The sequence below is a fragment of the Bos javanicus genome, chromosome 6, assembly GCF_032452875.1.
Source record: "Bos javanicus breed banteng chromosome 6, ARS-OSU_banteng_1.0, whole genome shotgun sequence".
In the NCBI taxonomy this organism is placed as follows: domain Eukaryota; kingdom Metazoa; phylum Chordata; class Mammalia; order Artiodactyla; family Bovidae; genus Bos; species Bos javanicus.
Window position 1 is genome coordinate 92,424,668 of NC_083873.1, and position 22,461 is coordinate 92,447,128.

General features: G+C 43.8%; 1 long non-coding RNA gene across 1 annotated transcript in view; it reads right to left on the reverse strand.

Moving 5' to 3' along the window:
- LOC133249741 (uncharacterized) overlaps nucleotides 1–10,614 on the reverse strand; it is a 271,661-nt gene extending 261,047 nt beyond the window's left edge. Inside the window, exon 1 of the long non-coding RNA XR_009737078.1 lies at nucleotides 10,596–10,614. This is a non-coding gene — a long non-coding RNA (uncharacterized LOC133249741). The remainder of the gene's footprint in view (nucleotides 1–10,595) is intronic.
- Nucleotides 10,615–22,461: the final 11,847 nt, after the last annotated feature.

Here is a 22,461-nt window from a genome sequence, read left to right on the forward strand (position 1 = left end):
AGAATACTTATCATGGCAAACTTGTGATTTAGAATTGAAGGAAGACAGTTTTCTAGACAAGCACTAAACCTGCCCTACAAAATATTAAAAGGACATCTTTGAACTGAAATTAAAGGACACTAATTAGTAACTGAAAAACATATGAAAGAATAACTCTCACCAGTAAAGTAAATATATAGTTAAATTCAGAATATTCTAATGTTGTAATGGTCAGAGTAAATCACTTATAAATCTAGTATGAAGATTAAAACCTAAAAAGTAGTAAAAGTAACTATAACCACAATAATTTGTTAATGGCTATATAAGGCTAAGTGATATAAATTGTACTATCAAAAACATAAAACATGGAAGAGGAAAAGTAAAATTACAGAGCTATATTGTGTGTTCAAACTTAAGTTGTTATTGGCTTAAAATATACTGTTACAAATATATTTTATATAAGCTTTATGGTACCACAAGTAAAAATCTATAAAAAATACACAAAAGATAAAGAAAAAGGGATCTAAGCATACCACTACAGAAAAATCATTAAATTACAAAGGAAGAGAAAAAGAATAAGAATGAAGGCATTATAATGAACAATGTGTCAATAGTAAGTCCATTCCTATTGATAACATCTTTAAATGTAAATGAAGTAAATTCTCCAGTGAAATGATATAGCATGGCTAAATAGATTTTTGAAAAGATCCAATTATGCTGCCTATAAGAGATTCACTTCAGATATATGATCACACAGAGACTTAAATAAGATACATGAGATTAAAAAATAAAAACTACTCTATGATCCAGAAATTTGATGTCTGGGTATATATGTGAAGAAAACGATATTCCTATGTCAAAGAAATATCTGCATGCCCATGTTCACTGTATTATCATTCACAGTAGCCAAGCCATGGAAACAACGGGAACATCCATGGACAGAAGAATGGGTAAAAAGCAAGTGAAAAAACATACAATGGAAAACAGCTGGCCCTTGAACAACATGGGGGTTAGAGGTGTCAACCTCCTGCAGTCAAAACTCTGTGTATACACTGGTCAGAATGGCCATCATCGAAAAGTCTACAAACAATAAATGCTGGAGAGTGTGTGGAGGAAAGGGAACCCTCTTTCATTGTTGGTGGGAATGTAAATTGATACAGCCACTCTGGAAGACGGTATGGAGATTTCTTTAAAAACTAGGAATAAAACCACCATGTTACTCAACAATCCCATTACTAGGCATATATTCTGAGGAAACCAAAATTGAAAAAGACAGATGTACCCCAATGTTCATTGCAGCAGTATTTACAATAGCTACAATATGGAGGCAACCTAGATGTCCATTGACAGATGAATGGATAAAGAAGCATATATACAATGGAATATTACTAGCCATAAAAAGGAATGCATTTGAGCCAGTTCTAAATAGGTGGATGAACCTAGAGTGCATTATACAGAGAAAGTAAGTCAGAGAGAGAAAAACAAATATCATATACTAATGCATATACAAGGAATCTAGAAAGATGGTGCTGATGAAATTACTTGCAGGGCAACAGTGGAGAAACAGACATAGAGAACAAACTTATGGACATGGGGGCAGGGTTGGGGAGGAAGGGGAGGGTGGGATGTATGGAAAGAGTAACACGGAAACTTATACTACCATATGTAAAATAGAGAGCCAACGGGAATTTGCCGTATGACTCAGGGAACTCAAACGGAGTAGGTAACAACTAGGTTGTCTAGGTAACAACCTAGAGGGGTGGGATGGGGTGGGAGGGAGGTTCATTAGGAAGGGGACATATATATACTTATGGCTGATTCATGTTGATGTTTAGCAGAAACCAACACAATTCTGTAAAGCATTTATCCTTCAATTAAAAAATAAATTAATTAAAAAATCTGTGTATAACAGCCCTCTCTGTTCATGGTTATTTATTGAAAAAAATCCACATATAAGTAGATCAGCACAGTTCAGACCCATGTTTTCAAGGGTCATCTGTTATTCAGCCATGAAAAAGAAGGAAATCTTGACTTTTGTGACAACCTGGATTGACCTGAGGGCATTATACTAAGTAAAATAAAGACAAACAGAAAAACAAATACTGTATGCTATCACTTCTATGTGGAATGTTAAAAAAAAAACCAAAAACCTAATAGAAACAACAGATGTGTGGTTGCCAGACAGGAGGGGGTGGGGCAGGGCATGGGCAAAATGTGTGAAAGTTGTCAAAAAGGCATAAACTTTCAGTTATAAGATAAATAACTCCCAGGGATGTAATACACAGCATGGTGACTACAGTTAGTACTGCGGTGTTGTATATTTGAAAATTGCTATGAGAGTAGATCATAAAAGTTTTTATAACAAGAAAAAATTTTGTAATTGTGTGAAAGGATGGGTATTACATAATCATGATTGCGGTAATCATTCTCCAGTAGACACACATATCCAAATCATTATGTGGTATACCTTAAAGTAGTACAGTGTTACATGTCAATTATATCTCAGTGAAATTGGAAAGAAAAAAAAGAGAGAAACTGGCACCCTCCACAGCCCTGGGGATGCCATCTCAGACCTTTCAAGAAAGAGCTTACCAAGGAGCTCTGAGGAGAGCAGTTGCTGACAGTCTCTCTGCAGTGCTTTGGGATCTAACCCCATATTGAAGCAGGTCCCAGCCAGTGGGTCAGTACAGGTCAAACACAAGGGCCTGCCTGGCCATTTCTGAGCAGCCACCTCCTCTGGGTATAATCTTGGCTCCAGAGTCCCCTTGAGTTGCCCAACATCTCTCTGGCTATGTAATGTGGTGCAAAAACCTTCCCTGCCAATCCTGTTTTCTCCCCCTCCATTTCTCATAGGTGTTACCTGCTCCTCCCATAAGCCTCTTACACTGTAAATTCCATCTCAGTGTCTCTTTCCCAGGGTATCTGAACTGACATAGTATCAAGGATGGTCTGAGAAAGCAAGATAGGTGGTGGGAACTGGATCCTTCATTTCCCTGCTGGCAATGCAAACCTTATGCTGGTTGTTATGTCACACATGGACAACCTATGTGGGGCGGGTGTGTGTGTGTGGGGGGGGAAGGTTTGGGGAGGGGGGGTTGGGCAAACTACAGTCCCAAGGGCCAGATTCCACCTGCCACCTGTTTTGCTGTTGTTTTAATCTGTATGCAAAAGTCTTTAATTAAACTTCAGGTTTTTAAAAATTAATAGACTTTTTAAGGTGCAGTTTTAGGTATACAGAAAAATCGAGCAGAATCCTCTCACATTCCCCCCAAACTTGACCCTATTGTTAACATCTTGCATTAAGGCAGTGTTTTTGTTACAATTGATGAGGCAGTACTGGCTCAATCTTATTAAAGATAGGCCATAGTTTACAATATGGTTTGCTTTTTCTGCAGTGTGTTCAATGTCTTTTGACTAAGGTATAATGACATGTATTCACTGTTATAGTATCAGGCAGAACAGTCTCACTGCCCTAAAAATCCCATGTGCTTCTTCTATTCATCCCCAAATTCCTGGCAACCACTGATCTTTTTATGGTCTCCATACTGTTGCCTTTACCAGAGTCATAGAGTTGGAATGATGCAACCACCTATTTTCTTCTTTTTAATGTTGTATTGGCTCTTGGCCACATGCATTCGTTTCCATATTGCCTAGTTTTGCACTAAAACAAGAGAGTTGCAGATACTGTTTGGTTTTCAAAAAGCCCCAAAGTCCTTACCATCTCGCCCTTGACTGGGAGTCTGCTGACTCCTGTCTGTGCACAGGTAGCAGCCCAATTGTTGAAGTATTCTCCGGGTTGACTTAGTCGAATGCTCTAGTAGCATTTCTCCCAGCCAGAGAAATCTTAACCATTTGAGAAGCAGGCATGGGTAGATATGAAAGAAAATAAAAACAACAATAGCACTGTCTGGTTGGGGCTAAGTCACAGTGAGCCACTAGAAAGAGAGAGCGACAAGCTGAGGCAATGAACAACCCATTAAAAGTGTGAAGGGGAAAAAAAATCAATTGTGAGATTGATTCCAGAGAACTTCAGAAGCTTCCAAAGGCCCTTACTGCCTTCCACAAGCCCTTAGAGAAAAAGAAGTAGATGACCAAACTCTGGATTTCATAGTTAGAGTTGCCAAGAAGCCAGCTGCCTCAGCGGTAAACGATCTGCCTGCAGTGCAGGAGACGTGAGTTTGATTCCTGGGTCGAGAAGATCCCCTGGAGAAGGAAATGGCTACCTACTTCAGTATTCTTGCCTGGGGAATCCCCATAGACAGAGGAGCCTGGTGGGCTACAGTCCATGGGGTCGCAAAGAGTCAGACGCAGTGAGCACAGAGGACAAAGCTGACGGAATGTTCAGCAGAGGCAGTTCTCTTATACCAAGGTCAAGACCTGGTTGTATACACTTGAGACCGTTAGTATGGGATGGGTCTTTGTTATTCCTCATATCCCCTGAATTCTTTAGAGACTTCAGATTGTGGCTAGCCCACCCTTCCCTTTCCTATAAAGAGAGTTACCTCTTATCCCAAGCCCACCCCCACCCTCCGTAAGGCAACAGAGGTGTGCTGTCATTTTCCTCTGGCAGCCAGGCAGATACCTGGGATTAAGCAAAACACAGCCAGGTAGGTAATGGGCCTGTGCAAATTAGCCAAGAACTGGCAGGGGTCAGGAGAGCACCATGGATTTAGATTTAAGCTTGAGAGTGCTTGATCTAGAGAACCAGGTCACTAGACAAGATAAGGGAGAGTTGTTTTTTTTTTTTTTGACTGGTGGTACTACCACTGATACTGGATTTAACACCCTGGTAAGGGCTTCAGAGGATGGTGAACTTACTTCTATGGTGGCTTCTGCTGCTGCTAAGTCGCTTCAGTCATGTCTGACTCTGTGTGACCCCATAGTCATGTCTGACTCTTCACGACCCCATGGACTATAGCCTACCAGGCTCTTTTGTCCATGGGATTTTCCAGGCAAGAGTACTGGAGTGGGGTGCCATCGCCTTCTCCATGGTGGCTTCTAGAAGCTTGGAAAATGCAAGGGCCCATGCTGAGTCAAGCTGAAACACCTTAATTGCAATAACAGACAGTAGAAGAAGGAACTAATAAAGCCCAAGGACAGCCCATGGGCATACTGGATTAAATCGATTTTGTGATGATAAAAGACCTACCTAGAAACATGAAATGATGTCCCATGGAACAGTTCAAAAGACCCTCCTTCACCAAGGTCATTAGTAGTTTACTGGCAAGAGGGACACCAGCCTCAGTAAAAAGCCCCATAGTCACTCTTCTGAAAGCTAGTTACAGACATTAGGCAGAACATTTAAAGATCTTGGCTCATTTCTGATAATGGAACGGTGGGGTTCCTGAAGCAAAAGAGGCTAAGTGGCAGCCCTCAACCAGCAAAAGTCAGGGTGCCATGATTATTACAAAGCCAGGCAAGGCTGGAATGACAGCCATGCAGAAATGACCTTGAGAGTTCTGAGATATGTAACAGAACATGGCATTCATAGAAGCAATATACAGGAGAATCAACGAGGGCACTGATCACTACCTATAAGAAGAAGAACAAACAAATGAGAAGAAGGCTGATGGTGGTTACCTCAATAAAAAGTCATAGTTGCTTCCCCTGTCCCCAGATCGAGCCACAATGACTCTGCCAGTTGATTGATGTTTGTTAACCATTGTCATTTGCCAAACCAGACACAGCACATAGGCATACAGACAGAGGGCCCACAGTGGCAAGGAGGCTATGAGTGGACCCAGCAACATGGATTCTCATTCAAAAGGCCATTGCTGCTATTGCTGCTTCTGAATGTCCAACCTGCTGCCAACACAGACCAACACTGAGCCCCTGAGATAGAGCTCTTCTCAAGGAGACCAACCAGTCATTTGGAGGCAAATCAATTACACTTCAACCCTTCTGTCTCAGAAAAACATGTGAATCACTCTCACAGGAAAAGACACTCCTGCTGTGGGTGTGCTTTCTTGCCCTCTGAACCTCATTTTGCATCACTCTCCAGAGTATCACAGAGTTCCTGATCCCCACAACACAGTATCTGACCAAGGTCTCCTATTACAGTGAAGGAGATATGGGAGCGAGCCTTGATCATGGGATTCCCTAGGTACACGACACTGCACCACCCAGAATCAGCCTCTCTCAGAGAGCTTTGGAAAGGGTTACTGAAGGCATAACCGAGGTTCCAGCTCAGATGAGGTACCTTGCTCCAGAATAAACTGCACATACTATTGGGAGAGCTCTAGATGGCATGGTGACTCCAACAGGGAGCACATTTGGACCAGGAGCCAAGAATTGGAAGCAGAAATGGCTTTACTCATCATCATCTCCAATATCTCACTGGGAAACATGATGGATCTCATCCTCACAAATCTCATCTTCTCATCGCTCCACTATTTCAGAACTCCTGGTCTCCAAAGCAGGAGCACTCTTGCCTGATAATACAGAAAAGGTCCCAGTGAACTACAAACTATGATGGCCACTAGGGCACAAAATTCCTGCTTGACATTACTCTCCAGTTGCCCTCAGTGGTTTCTGGCTTGATATATGCTCTTTATTGGTTACTTTGCTTCCTTGTTTCCATTCCCCATGGTCCTATCACGGTTCTGTCTACCTCTTAAATAACTTGCATTCTAGCCTCCATAGTCTGCTTTGGGGGCCCCCAAATTAAGAGATTGGTCTAGAGAACACAAGAGATACCGCAATAACTTTTGCTCCTGTTTAGGAATAATATTATGTCAGATTAAAATCATTCAAAATCAAAATAAATCTAATAGATCTATACTCCATGAACCTTGAAACAAGAGTCCCCAGATATTCTACTTATGGTTGGTCTGCTTTGAACATGAACACGCAGTGGTCACACTAAGATGACATTCAAGTGGTGATGATCTTGCTTCTCCATAAATTGTTCCATCAATCCAAAAACATACATGGTTCAGAAGAAACAGAGGAGATTCAAACTCAAGACATCTGAATTTTACACAGGCCATGATTAGGTAACAAGAAACATGTGGCCAAGGCTCTTTCTGCTCACGATAAGATGGGGAAGATGGCACCTAGCTTGGAGCAAGAATGTCTCTCTCTTTGTGTGCATGGACAGCTGAGGGGGAGGGACAACATCTCCCTGGCAACTCTCTCAAGCGGAGACTGAATAGTGATAAAATGTTAACAAAGCCAAAGAGATTAAGGGGCATACTGTGAAAATACTAAAGCTATGGGACACCATTCAGATGGGAACTGGGTTGAATGGTTAGAATGGAAGATAGCAGGGAAGCTGCCCTCCACACAGGATGCTGCTCTAACCAAGTTCATTACTGGATGTGTAAGTTATTACATGGACAGCTCCACTCTGGTTTCTCATTTCAATGATAGAGCCAGCCTTCTGCTCCACCAGCCCCTCTTGAATCTATTCGTCTATTACAGAAGGGACACTCTCTCTGGAGGAGGTTGTGAAACAGCTAAAGTGACATTTAAACCATTCCTTCAGAGATGAGGAGCTTTGCCTGAAATGATCTTTTGCCACTTTCCCATAGGACAGAGGTCATGGAGGGTCACTGTCCTCAAGATAGCTCTTGCCCAGAGCTGTGGACCTCTGCCTGCTGGGGTACTTGCAGAAGGAGACTCCACTCAGGGAAGTTCTCCTCCAACGTGCAACATTGCCTCCACCTACTGAATCCCAAAAGTGCATTCTGAGCTCCCTGGTTCCTTGTGCATAAGAGAAATTGAGAGAAGTGCCATAGCAGACCAAAGCTGGCTATCTCTCTAGGTAGGATATGGGTGTGTATAAAGAGACCTCATTAAAAAAAACAAAGCAATATAAATGAAAAACAACAACAAAAGACAAAAACAAACACATTGTTAGAGTAATGGTTATGAGAGAGGAAGGGTGTGGGAAGGGCAAAAATGGGTACAGGCGGTCAAGGGATGGTGATGTATAGAAGCTACTAAGAAGCAGGTGTATGCAGGAGAGCCTTCAGACCATCACATGACACCTGTGAAAGGAGAGAGGGAAGCAAGCATTGGTTAGTAAGAGCCTCTTAGCCTGCAGTACAGCTCTGACAATTTGTGACCAGGCAGATGTGGTTCTGGAGCCAAAGTTGCCTGTGAGATGAAACCTGCATCTGGCAGGACTGGCTGGCTTCAGAACTCCTGATGTGCCCTGTCATCGGCTTCGGAAGCCTCAGAACCCCTGACCTCTGGGTGATCCCCATGGTAGATCCAGAAGGTAGCAGCTGGGGTTGCCAGTCAACTATGTTTTCTGCAGCTGGTTTCTTTCTTTTTAAAAATATTTATTTATTTGGCTGCATTGAATCTTAGTTGCAGCCTGTGGTATCTTTTCTTTCCTTATGGCCCGTGGACTCTCTAGTTGTGACTTGGGGGCTTGTTGCTCCATGGCATGTGGGATCTTAGTTTCCCAGCCGGGGACTAAACCCAAGTCCCCTGCATTGCAAGGCAGATTTTTAGCACTGAACCACCAGGGAAGTCCCCGCAGCTGGTTTCTTGATGGAACATCAGAGTGAGGCACCTTCACGGCCATCACACCCTCCTTGCCTGGATACAATCCAGGTGACTCACAACAAAGCTGGAGTTTGTTCTCTAGATGAGTGACCGAGTTTGGTGGAACCTAACAAATTATGTTTTTCTTTCCTGCCTGAATTCTTAATATATAAACAGAACAAGGGCCAGCAGGCGGTAGGCAAAATGCCATCTTTCCTACTGAAAAGCCAAGTATGGGAAAAAGTGGCTTAGATTTGCAGGAAAGTGGGCATCTCAAAACGAGGCCCAGAATTAGACACTTAGCTATTCCAGCAACACTGATCACTATAGGACTCTAAATCATGAGTTACTTCTAGAAAACGGACAGAGGCAGGAATGGGGGAAAACACGTTTCCTGTGGGCAGCCTCACTCCCAAACGGAAAGGAACAAGCTGGGCTACTCATCCCCAGTCTACCTTTTCAGGGAGGTGGGGAGGAGTGGCGAGAGAAAAGTCAAGAGGACTTGAGCTGCAGGAGACATGGAGAGATCAGGAACAAGGGAGGACCCTTCTCTTTCCTTCTGGTTCTAGTCTGAGTTCCCACCAGACTTGAGTACAGGGTGGTGTACATTTGTGGTGTCTGGAGCAGAAGTGAACGTGTGAGTAGAAAGACGGGGAAAATGTTGCAGACTGTTTTTTTCCTAGAAGCAGGTTCTAGGCAGAGTTTGGGGTGTAAGATGTTTCTTAGGGATCAATGCCTGCAAAAGGGAAGGGGACGTGGGGTTGGGCAGTCACGCTGGATGCAGGCCTAACAAAGCCAAGCCCAGCCTGGGAGGGTGTTCTGGAGCAAATGTTGCCCAAAGCCTTAGCCTGAATGGCACCAAAATGGTCACACTTTTGTACGCTCATCTCACATAGTCGTCAGACTCTAGGCTTCCCAGGAAGAGTGGGACCTCAAATGAGACAATTGTGAGACTAAGGTAGATCCTGAAGGTGCTGACATCTGGAGTTGCTGGTCTGAATCTCTGGATCAGGACACTGTGTTATTTACCACAGGAGGAAAGCCAATACAGTTGAGCAGGATACTGGGTAGCAACCATGGTTCAATTCCCCTGGGGACTCACTGAGCATCTGCCAATACTATGCCTCAGAAGTATCCTACCCAGGGATGGGAGGGCTGCAGTATTTCTCTACTGACTTCCATCCGTCATCCGTTGAGGGATACCCCGAGGAGTATTCAGTCCTTGGAGCTTCCAGGCAAGCACCTTTAGCACCAGAGAAAACCCTCAGGCAGAGCAGCTCAGACAAGATGCTTGAGGTGGGAGGCTGCCCACTGCAGCCACAGACCAGCTTGGAAGAGATCGGGGGATGCAGAGTGGGATCTAAGACCAGCATCTGCCATGTCCGTGATATGCCTAGCAACGCCATCTGTTCTATGGTGAAGTTAAATAGCATCCTGAGTTTCTGCTGCATTTTGGGGTTGTAACCAATGGGTCTGTCATTCTGCGATTGGTCCAGTTCCATAAAATGTGAGCTCTGATACTCATTTCAGTAGCAGAGAATGAAAAGAGTGTGAATAACAACTGACTGGGCCATGGGTGATATGAGATCTTAGCCCCATTGAGGGCAGGCGTCTGGGCAATTCAGGCTGCATTGAGGACAATCTTTGATTCTCCGTAGGGATGTTCAGGCTACTCTATAAGAACACATGTTTGACTTTGGGAAGTGTTTGGCCTCTTCCTAGTCATCTAGGAGTTCAGTATTAGCCATTTTGCACCACACAGCAAAGAAATCCTGAAAGGGATTGAACCTGAAGTGCTCAGCTCACTGGGGGTTGTCTTGCAGCAGCCCTTCTCTCCCCAACCTCTCCATGGGTGGTGTGATCCACCGAAGTGAACGTTACATGTGTGAATGCCTACAAGTTTCCAGAAGCTGAGCTTCTTGAATGGCCCACCACTCCTATGTCTAAGCCTCTAGAATTTCTATCCATTTAATCCACATCTCTAGTGACTGAAATATAAGTGATTGTTGGCTGATAGCTGATGCCAGCAGGACCGTTGTCTTCCCTAGTGTTGAAAAGGGAACTCTTTCTTTCTTGTGAAATCAGGATATCATGGATCCAGTGGAGAGGGAGGCTTAAACAGCTGGCTGGGGAGGCAGACTGCTTGAAGTACTTCTGTGTTTTGCCTAGAAAGCAGTGGTTTCTGGACTATTTTCTAGTGTCCTTCTGCCCTGTAGGGTTAATAATGTACGAGCCATCTGTGCTATCCAGGAAACCGACTGTTCCTCTTCCTGCATGAAGAGAACATGGTCAGTTTGTAATTATTTTCCCATTCTTAGAATATGTACTACCAGTAGTCTGTGTGGAATAACTTGGCTAAGAGTCAAGGTAAAGTTTCCAACTATTTTTGTCCTGAAGAAATTGTAATTATATAATAACATGAACTTGGGGAAGGCAACTGTGTCTTATCACTATACCTAGGAAGTACGTAGGACAGAAAAAAAATATTAACACAGGTATCTGCAGCCCACTTAACTCTCCACCTTCTGAAAGAAGTTCGGGCAGGGCCCACTGAGCTCTTGTTGTTGTTGTGTTAGTCACTCAGTGATGTCAGACTCTTTGCAACTCCATGCACTGTAGCCCGCCAGGCTCCTCTGTCTATGGAATTCTCAAGGCAAGAATACTGGAGTGGGTTGCCATTCCCTTCTCCAGAGAATTGAACCTGCGTCTCGTGTCTCCTGTTTGGCAGGCGGGTTCTTTACCACTAGCACCACTTGGGAAGACCCACTGAACTCTCACACCCCACCCAATTCAATCTGGCCAGAAGTTCCTGGACTCTGGACCTATTTAGGCAGAAAAGTTAAAGAATAGAGAAGATATATTTAATCTGAAGCATACCATGTCCCATCTTCCTCATTTCAATGAATGCCACAGTCTTTATCCCTTGGTCTTCATAACCAGTCCATCAGCAAGTCCTGTAGAATTTAACTCTAAGGTATTTAGGATCAGCTCATTCTTTTCTCTCCACTGCCACTTTTCTCACTTCAGCATCGTCATTTCTCCATAACTGGCCCTCCGGCATCCACTATGGTTCCATTGAAACAATTCTCCTCAAAGCTGCCAGCATAATCTTATTTTAGAAACTTAAATTTATTCATGATATCTGTCTATTTAAAACATATCCTGACTTCCCATTGCTCTTAGAATTAAATGCAAGCTTTTAGAATACTACAAAAAGAATGTGTATGTATATAACTGAATCATTTTGCTGTACAGCAGAGATTAGCACAGCACTGTAAATCAGATAAAAAATAAAGTACTATAAACCCTGCAGGATTCTACCTGCTTCTTCACTTCACCTCATCCTATTTCCCCTCCTTCATTGAATTCCTGACACTACGAGCTTAGTCTTAGACCAGGTGCTCCTGAAAGCAGAAGCCAGGACAAGGATTTGAAGCTCTAGTTTATTTTGGAGGGGATCCCAGTAAGCACAGTGAAGAGAGAAAAGATGAGACAGGGAAGTGAGTAAAACAAACAAACAAACAACAGGTGCTTTAGCAGTTGGGTTACTACTGTGGGCAACTGGGGTTGAGTCCCACTAGAGACCCTCAAAGAACTGCCTGGGATGCACCTGCATTCTACTGAGGGACAAGGAAACTGGGGGTATTCACCCATCTGCCTCTGTTCCTCACTGATTGAGGACCACTGCTGGGAATATTGACTCTCTGGTACTTTTACCCATCCCCATTTTACAACCAACCTTATTCCCATGGCAATGAGATGAAGGGCCAAATCTGAATATGCTACAGAGCCTTCTCTTGCTCTGGCTCCTGAAGCATGGGTAGTACCTCCTTAACTGGGCCATGCTGGCTCTTGATCCTCATTATTGGTCTAGAAGCCATGAAGAGAGATGGAATCAACATTTAGGACAAGCATTATCTAGCAAGGCATCTGCCTCAGGTGAGCCCTTTGCATGTTTCCAGCTAGTGGGGGTTCTATATGCTCCACCAGGGAGCCATGGGGCAAATCTACCATCCCGAGTGTTCAGGGGAATGTGGGGATGGGAGTTCTTAAATGCATCCCTCTAGATGTTCCTATCACAGGTCTTTACTCACTCCTTTCTCATAGGACCAGACTTTAGCATATGCAATTTTCTGGGACTGTAAGTTTGTAACAGAGAAGAACCCTTTGTATTCTGTTACCAGTTAATATCTAAAGGGGTGTTGCCTCTAAGCTTAAATTATACATAATAGCCCATTTCTAGGAACCTTGCTTCCCAGGTAATGAGCATTAAACCAGACCCACCTGTGATCACTGCAGGCAGAAGAAACTAACATGTGCCCTCCAGAGGCTGAGAGGTACCAGGAATTGTTTGATTTTACTCCCTCCCTTTTTAGTACAAAAGGAGTCTGAATTCTAACTCAGGCAAGAGGGTTCTTTGGGGGCACAAGACCCCAAAGAAAGTTTGTTGCCTTTCCAGATAAAATCATTATTTCTTATCCCAACAACTTGTCTCTTGATAATTGGCCTATTGTGTGGCAAATAGTACTCTCCCTAACAAGTTTATAATTCTGCTCTTGTATAACCAGATGTTGGATCTGGTTTTCATCACAGTCTGCTCTCAAGCTGATCTTTCTTTAAAGGCTGCTTGGGGAGGCCCTTTAGCTTTCAGACTAAGTTGGTAGTTAGCTGAACTGAATCTGTCATTTTCTTCCTTGAGAGCATCAGTGTCACTTAACCAACAGGTTCCATGGTCCCTAAACTTATCATTGTCCTGATATCTCTGTCCATTGCATGAGCCATTGCATCCCCTCCTACCTGTATCCCTGCCCAATGGGTCACAGATGAGAGTCTTGGTGATTGTGATGCTACAGCACATCCATCCCACTCACCACAAGCAATGAAGTTAGAAATCACTGCAAAACTCTGAGTCTGCTGTATTTTCTTTTTAATTTTTAAAGATTTAGAAACTGAGGTCAAACAACATGGCCAAAGTGGTCCTCCAGCTAGCTAATGGCAGAGTTAAGCCTGAAATAAGTCCTGTGACTAGTACTGTTTCTGATAGTCCAGGTATAATTGTGTTATTGTATTAGTCACTCGGTCACGTCCAACTCTTTGTAACTCCGTGGACTGTAGCCTGCCAGGCTTGTCTGTCCATGGAATTCTCCAGGCAAGAATATTGGAGTGGGTAACTGTTCCCTTTTCCAGGGGATCTTCCCAATGAGAGATCGAACTCGGGTCTCTTGCATTGCAGGCAAATTCTTTACCATCTGAGCCACCAGGGAAGCTCAGGTATAATAGAAGCCCTCTGTTTCAATCACACAGATAATTTCTCTAAGGTGGATAGTGTTCTTGATCCTCTTGGTGCTCTGTCCCTTTACTGGCTTGTGCACCCATTCACCAGATGCTCTGAATGTTGGCCAGTGAAGTTCATGGCTGCTCCTTCCCCAGAGAATTGCTTCTGGGCAAACAGAAACCCACAGGAGGCTGCACTACCCCTTCTCCCTCTTTCCAGCCCCTCACCTGGGCCAGACCTTAGCCAAAGACAAGCTCAGGGCATAAAAGGCCAGTCCCCTTGCCTTGAGGTGCAACCAGTTTTACAGTGCAATTTATGCTTCAGAATTCCTGTAGGATTGCACTTAAGTGAGACTCTAGTGAGATCGCATTCTTGCTTAGCTTTTTCATCTGCTCTATCTTGCTTCCCTCATTCTCTTTTCTTAAGAATACTCACCCAATTAATCACATAAAAATCCCCACTATAGATCGGCTTCTAAGGAACTCAAACTAAGACAGTTGGTAGAGGAAGCAGACCCTAAGGATAAGATTCTGAAGTTGGATTGCTCACTGTCTGTATGGCACTGAGAATGTGACATGGTAATAGTTCCTGGCATGCTGGAGCTATGGGATTGCTAAAACTAACTGGAATGAGGTAGGGATGGAAGGGGATGCTTCAGTTGGCACAGTGCTTTGGGCGTTTGAGGGGTTACAGTAGAGACAGCAATAAATGTTCATTCCACATAGCTCAGTCATTAAAGAATCTGCCTGCAATGCAGGAGACCCAGGTTTGGTTCCTGGATTGGGAAGATCCCCTGGAGGAGGAAATGGCAACCCACTCCAGTATTCTTGCCTGGAGAATCCCATGGACAGAGGAGCCTGGCAGGCCACGGTCCATGGGGTTGCAAGAATTGGACACAACTTAGCAACTGAAAGAAAGAAAGAAAGACAGATTCAGATATACTCATCAATGATTTAAAAGCAAGGTTCAAGAGTCAGATGGCCTCAACAACATTTAAAAAGACCCATATCTTCTGTAGCTGAAGGGCAGATACAGGTGAACAGGGTCAGGGCCAGGGTGGTAATAGAGGTCCACAGGGCACAAAATTTACACTCAAGGTCATTCATCAGTACTTGCATGACCTTGAGTATGAGCACCTCCTTAAATTGTACCCTAGGGGCTTCATTTACCTCAGCCTAGTCTTTAAACTATAGCTGAAAATCAAACACAGGAGTTAATTTTATCAGAAGCAGAACTTCAGAAAAGTTTGAATTCCTGCCTCATCAAGAATCTTATATCACGAATTTCCCTGGTAGTCCAGTGGTTAAGACTCCATGCTCCCAATGCAGGCGGCCAGGGTTCAATCCCTGGTCAGGGAACTAGATCCCACATGCCACAACTGAGAGTTCATGAGCCACAACTAAAAGATTCCATGTGCTGCCACAAAGATTGAAGAGCCTGTGTGCCACAACTAAGACCCAGGACAACCAAATAAATAGTTAAAATAAAAAAAAAGAATCCTGCACCAAAGTTGGGCCCCTAATAGGGATGGATTAGTGGTGCTAGTGTTAAGAACCTGCCTGCAAATGCAGGAGATGTGAGAGACACAGCTTGGATCCCTGAGTCAGGAAGATCCCCTGGAGGAGGGTCTGGCAACCCACTACAGTATTCTTGCCTGGAGAATCCCATGGAGAGAGAAGCCTGGGGGGCTACAGTCCATAGGGTCTCAAAGTGAAGTGGACATGAGTGAAGTGACTGAGCAAGCACATAAGACTTTGAGATTTGGAATGAGAGTATCTGTGGAGATGGACTTGAAAAACTTGAATCTTCTGTTCCCTCTGAGCCCTCTGGGCTTCTAGAAGTAGTTCATGCCCTTTGTTCAAAGGTGGAATTCCCTCCCTTCCTTGAAGACTAGGCAGAAGCCTCAAATGAGATGCATGCCTGATAAGACACTTGCCCTCCTCAGCATCTGTTCCCACCTAATTTCCTGCCCACCAGACCTGTAGTGGTGTAGTCACTAAGTCATGTCCGACTCTTGCAACCCCATGGACTGTAGCCCGCCAGGCTCCTCTGTCCTTGGGGATTCTCCAGGCAAGAATACTAGAATGGGTTGCCATTTCCTTCTCCAGGGGATCTTCCCAACCCAGGGACTGTGTTGCAGACAGATTCTTTATTGTCTGAGCCACCAGGGCCAGCTGAGGAAGAATATAAATCTGGATAAGAGGGATTTGGTCAAAATAAACAAACTCTCCCTTGACACAGGACTTAATGTCCTAGAAAGAACACTGAGTGACAGAGCTAGATGGCTTTTGGAAGCATAGAAAAAACGACAGCCCATATTGAATGACGTAGGGATGGCAGGACTGCCCAGATAGCCTATTGAGGAAGGAATAGTGCTAAAACAGATCTACTTCAAAAGACTTAACAATGACAAAGGTCTGTCTAGTCAAAGCTATGATTTTTTTCCAGTAGTCACGTATGGATGTGAGAGGTGGACCATAAAGAAAGCAGAGTGCTGAAGAATTGATGTTTTTGAACTTGGTGTTGGAGAAGACTCTTGAGAGTCCCTTGGACTGCAAGGAGATCAAGCCAGTCAATCCTAAAGGAAATTAGTCCTGAATATTCATTGGAAGGACTAATGCTGAAGCTGAAACTCCAATACTTTGGATGTTTTGATGCGAAGAATTGACTCATTGGAAAAGACCCCAAAGCTGGGAAAGATTGAAGGCAGGAGGAGAAGGGGACGACAGAGGATGAGATGGTTGGATGGCATCACTGACTCGATGGACATGAGTTTGAGCAAGCTCTGGGAGTTGGTGATGGACAGGGAGGCCTGGCCTGCTGCAGTCCATGGGGTCACAAACAGTCAGACGTGACTGAGCAACTGAACTGATAAGAGTTAATCATGTTCCTAAGCCAGGTCTGCAGGACATTCTGTTTAACAAAGTGATAATGAGTGTACCAGTAAAAGGGCACCAACCTTGATGGAAATATATGCTCTATGAGTTAGAACTGACAGTAAGAGATGCTGTTATGGACAGTAAGAGATGCTGTTATGCTTTCCTGAAAGTGATGGGGATGATAGGATCCAGGAAGAGCAGAGATCAAGTGACCACACTTAACCCTCTAAACAAAGTGGGTATAATGACCATAATGGGCAAAAGGTTGGATGACCATCAGGGAGACCTGACCCACAGTCATCTCTGGGGATGATTCATACAAAATAGCATACCCATGAGGATACTGTTTAACATAGATAATAAAAAAGAATCAGGAACACATGAGCAAAAGTGTGATGTCAGTTGCCCTCACGGGAAACCATGATCTCTTGCTACCCTTTTCATAATTTATTGGGGTGGCCAAAAAGTTTGTTTGGGTACGGCCAACTGAACAATATTCTGGGGACTCAGTTAACTTGGGAGTTGGATGTGGTACCCCAAATGACACTATCTTTTTCTCCCAGATAGAACAGTTGTTTCTGCTCTTCCACCAGGGATGCACACTTGTTCCTAGATGAGCCCTTTCACGTTTGGAGGAGTCCATGTGCCCACCACTATGTTCATATGGTCTACTGGTGTCCCTTTCAAGTTGCCTTGCTTCTATCCGTCAATTTCTCCCGAGTTTTCTACCCTATGAAATCTAATTTCTCAAATGATTGGAAGCAACATTTACTTCTTTGCTGCTCTACATAAGTCTCTAGATAGACAATACTCAGAATGAAGATTTGGGGTAGAAACTAAGGTTATGATATGTTAATGTAATTTCATAATTTCAAATGTTTAGATAGTGATTCAAGCAAGGTTTCTTTTAAACTCATTGGGTCTCATGAGAGCTAAGATGGTGGAGGAATAGGACGGGGATACCATTTTCTCCCCCACAAATACATCAAAAGAACATTTGAACACTGAGTAAATTCCACAAAACAACTTCTGAATGCCAGCAGAGGACATCAGGCACTCAGAAAAGCAGCCCATTGTCTTCTAAAGGAGGTAGGAAAGAATATAAAACAAAGAGAGACAAAAGAGGTAGGGACGGAGATCTGTCCTGGGAAGGGAGTCTTAAAAAAGAGAGAAGTTTCCAAACACCAGGAAACACTCTCACTGCTGAGTCTGTGGGGAGCCTTGGAACCACAGAGGGCAACATAACAGGGAGGAAAAATAAATAAATAATTAAAACCCACAGATTACGTGCCCAATGGTAACTCCCCCAGTGGAGAAGCAGCGCAGACGCCTGCACCTGCCACTAGCAAGTGGGGGCTGGGCAGGGAGGCGCGGGCTGCATTGCTTAGAGTAAGGACCGGGCTTGAACGGCCTGAGGGCAATCTGAGGAAACTAACTCGGGGTAGCAAATCAGACTGTGGGATAGCTACCACGTGAAAAGCCCTAACCTAAGACACTGCCAGGCCAGCTCACAGAACAAAGGACTGAGCAGAGCTAGCCGGCTGCAGACCGGCCCTTCCCCCTCCAGGCAGGAGAGGGCAGCCAGAGCCCGAAGGGGGCAACTGTGGCTCCAGAGAGGCATTATCTACCAAAATGCAAGCAGGCTTCATTGCTAACAAGGACTTCTTGGGATTCTGGATGGTCAACATTTCCCTGAGAAGGTGCGCCAGTTGTACACCCAGAAAACCGAGTGGCAGGGATGGGGGAGGCCATAAGTCGTAGCGACTGCACTTGCCAAACATCTGGTCACCTGAGCTGCTCGGACCTGGGAAGGGCACAAAACGCAGGCCCAACCAAGTCTGCACCTCTGAGGACTACCCGAGTACCTGAACCTGAGTGGCTTGGACCTGGGAAGTGCATATAACCCAGGGCCGGCCTCAGACAGTCCCTGGCAGAGCAACCTAGAGCCTAAGCAGTGTACACAGGGAAAGCACACACGCCATGAGCGGGACAAACTCAGTGTGGCTGAGACACTGCAAGCACACGCCAGTGTTACTTGTTTGCAGCATCCCTCCCTCCTCACAGCATGACTGAAAAAGTGAGCCTAAAAAAGTGTTCACCACCGCCCCCTTGAGTCAGGGAAGAAATTAGACACTGAAGAGACCAGCAAACAGAAGCTAAAACAGAGGGAACTTCCTTGGAAGTGACACATGCAATAGATTAAAACCCTGTAGTTAGTACCGACTACTAGGAACGGGCCTATAGATCTTGAGAAATATAAGCTGGATCAAGGAACTATCTGAAAATGAACTGACCCCACACAGCCCACAACACCAAAGAAAGTCCTAGATTCATTTTGACCAGTTTTACTATTATTCTTTAATTTAAAAAAATTAAAAAAAATTTTTAAGTCCTCTGTTACTCCTTTAATTTTCATTTTTATAACCTATTACTTTGAAAAAAAAAAAGGGAAACCCTATTTTTTAAAGGAAACTTCATATATATATATATTTTATAATTTTTTTGACTTTTTTTTCTTTAATATTGTATTTTTGAAAATCCAACCTCTACTCTAGATTTTTAATCTTTGCTTTTTGATATTTGTTATCAATTTTGTATAGAGATGGGAATACCAGACCACCTGACCTGCCTCTTGAGAAATCTATATGCAGGTCAGGAAGTAGCAGTTAGAACTGGACATGGAACAACCGACTGGTTCCAAATAGGAAAGGGAGTATGTCAAGGCTGTATATTGTCACCCTGCTTATTTAACTTCTATGAAGAGTACATCATGAGAAACGTTGGGCTGGAAGAAGCACAAGCTGGAATCAAGATTGCCGGGAGAAATATCAATGACCTCAGATATGCAGATGACACCACCCTTATGGCAGAAAGTGAAGAGGAACTCAAAAGCCTCTTGATGAAAGTGAAAGTGGAGAGTGAAAAAGTTGGCTTAAAGCTCAACATTCAGAAAACTAAGATCATGGCATCTAGTCCCATCACTTCATGGGAAATAGATGGGGAAACAGTGGAAACAGTGTCAGACTTTATTTTTGGGGGCTCCAAAATCACTGCAGATGTTGACTGCAGCCATGAAATTAAAAGACACTTACTCCTTGGAAGAAAAGTTATGACAAACCTAGATAGCATATTGAAAAGCAGAGACATTACTTTGCCAACAAAGGTCTGTCTAGTCAAGGCTATGGTTTTTCCAGTGGTCATGTATGGATGTGAGAGTTGGACTGTGAAGAAAGCTGAGCACCGAAGAATTGATGCTTTTGAACTGTGGTGTTGGAGAAGACTCTTGAGAGTCCCTTAGACTTCAAGGAGATCCAACCAGTCCATTCTGAAGGAGATCAGCCCTGGGATTTCTTTGGAAGGACTGATGCTAAAGCTGAAACTCCAGCACTTTGGCCACCTCATGTGAAGAGTTGACTCATTGGAAAAGACTCTGATGCTGGGAGGGATTAGGGGCAGGAGGAGAAGGGGACGACAGAGGATGAGATGGCTGGATGGCATCACTGACTCCATGGACATGAGTCTAAGCGAACTCCGGGAGTTGGTGACGGACAGGGAAGCCTGGCGTGCTGCGATTCATGGGGTAGCAAGGAGTCGGACACAACTGAGCGACTGAAGTGAACTGAAGAACCCAATCTTCAGTACCCATTTTAACTTGGGAGCGAGATTACTGGCTTGACTGCTTTCTCCCCCTTTAAACTCTCCTTTTTCTCCACCAGGTCACCTCTATCTCCTCCCCCTCACTCCCTCTTCTCTTCTCTACCCAACTCTGTGACTCTCTCTGTGTGTTCCGGACTGTGGAGAACAGTCCGGAACACACAAAGGAACTGATTTAGGGAACTGATTACTGGCTGGATCTGTCTCTCTCCTTTTGATCCCCCGCTTTATCCTCCTGGCCACCTCTGTCTCCTTCCTACCTCTTCTCTTCTCTGTATAACTCTGTGAACATCTCTGAGCGGTCCAGACTGTGGAGCACACATAAGGAAGTGATTACTGGCTAGCTTGCTCTCTCCTCTTTTGATTCCACTTCATCTCACCCTGGTCACCTCTCTCTCTCCCCTCCCTCTTCTCTTCTCCATGTAACTCTGTGAACCTCTCTGGGTGTCCCTCACTGTGGAGAAACTTTTCATCTTTAACCTAGATGTTTTATCAACGGTGTGGTATAGATGGAGAAGTCTTGAGGATACTGTAAAAATAAGACTGAAAACCAGAAGCAGGAGGCTTAAGTGCAAATCCTGAGAACACCAGAGAACTTCTGACTCCAGAGAGCATTAATCGACAGGAGCTCATCAAATGCCTCCATACCTACACTGAAACCAAGCACCACACAAGGGCCAACAAGTTCCAGAGCAGGACATACCACGCAAATTCTCCAGCAACACAGGAACATAGCCCTGAGCTTCAATATACAGGCTGCCCAAAGTTACTCCAAACCCACTGACATCTCATAACTCATTACTGGACACTTCATTGCACTCCAGAGAGAAGAAATCCAGCTCCACCCACCAGAACACCGACACAAACTTCCCTAACCAGGAAACTTTGACAAGCCACCGGTACAACCCCACCCACAGTGAGGAAACTCCACAATAAAGAGAACTCCACAAAATGCCAGAATACAGAAAGGCCACCCCAAACACAACAATATAAACAAGATGAAGAGACAGAGGAATACCTAGCAGGTAAAGGAACAGGATAAATGCCCATCAAACCAAACAAAGGAGGAAGAGATAGGGAATCTACCTGATAAAGAATTCCAAATAATGATAGTGAAAATGATTGAAAATCTTGAAAACAAAATGAAATCACAGATAAATAGCCTGGAGACAAGGATTGGAAGATGCAAGAAAGGTTTAACAAGGACCTAGAAGAAATAAAAAAGAGTCAATATATAATGAATAGTGCAATAAATGAGATAAAAAACACTCTGGAGGGAACAAATAGTAGAATAACGGAGGTGGAAGATAGGATTAGTGAGGTAGAAGATAGAATGGTAGAAATAAATGAATCAGAGAGAAAAAAAGAAAAACAAATTAAAGAAATGAGGACAACCTCAGAGACCTCTGGGACAATGTTAAACGCCCCAACATTCGAATCATAGGAGTCCCAGAAGAAGAAGACAAAAAGAAAGACCATGAGAAAATACTTGAGGAGATAACAGTTGAAAACTTCCCTAAAATGGGGAAGGAAATAATCACCCAACTCCAAGAAACCCAGAGAGTCCCAAACAGGATACACCCAAGGCGAAACACCCCAAGACACATATTAATCAAATTAACAAAGATCAAACACAAAGAATAAATATTAAAAGCAGCAAGGGAAAAACAACAAATAACACACAAAGGGATTCCCATAAGGATAACAGCTGATCTTTCAATAGAAACTCTTCAGGCCAGGAGGGAATCACAGGACATACTTAAACTGATGAAAGAAAATAACCTACAGCCCAGATTACTGTACCCAGCAAGGATCTCATTCAAATATGAAGGAGAAATCAAAATTTTACAGACAAGCAAAAGCTGAGAGAATTCAGCACCACCAAACCAGCTCTCCAACAAATGCTAAAGGATATTCTCTAGACAGGAAACACAAAAAGGGTGTATAGACTTGAACCCAAAACAACAAAGTAAATGGCAATGGGATCATACTTATCAATAATTACCTTAAACGTAAATGGGTTGAATGCCCCAACCAAAAGACAAAGACTGGCTGAATGGATACAAAAACAAGACCCCTACATATGCTGTCTACAAGAGACCCACCTCAAAATAAGAGACACATACAGACTGAAAGTGAAGGGTTGGAAAAAGATATTCCACGCAAATAGAGACCAAA